Raw genomic sequence first — 295 nt, 5'->3', positions numbered from 1 at the left:
TCTTCGGGGAAGACGGAAGATTTCTCATTGCTGGCGCTGGGTTTTTGTCGGGGGTTTAGGCGGGGGGGGTCTTTGGGTTTTGTTTTTATGGGCAGATTCTTTTTGGGTCCTTCCTTAAGACCAAGCTAACCCCTTGCTCCCGGAAAAACACACAACACGGCCACAACCATCACAACAAAAGGCGCCTCCCCGAAGTGAGTCTAAATGTACGCGGGACGGGTGGCGGCCGGACGTGGAGATGCACTTTTGTGCCTCTCTAATCTCGGGAGTCCATCTGGCCCCGGCGGGCGCGGGG

Source organism: Ailuropoda melanoleuca, chromosome 5 (assembly GCF_002007445.2).
Source record: "Ailuropoda melanoleuca isolate Jingjing chromosome 5, ASM200744v2, whole genome shotgun sequence".
NCBI classification, from domain to species: Eukaryota; Metazoa; Chordata; class Mammalia; order Carnivora; family Ursidae; genus Ailuropoda; species Ailuropoda melanoleuca.
This window is presented reverse-complemented; position numbering follows the sequence as displayed.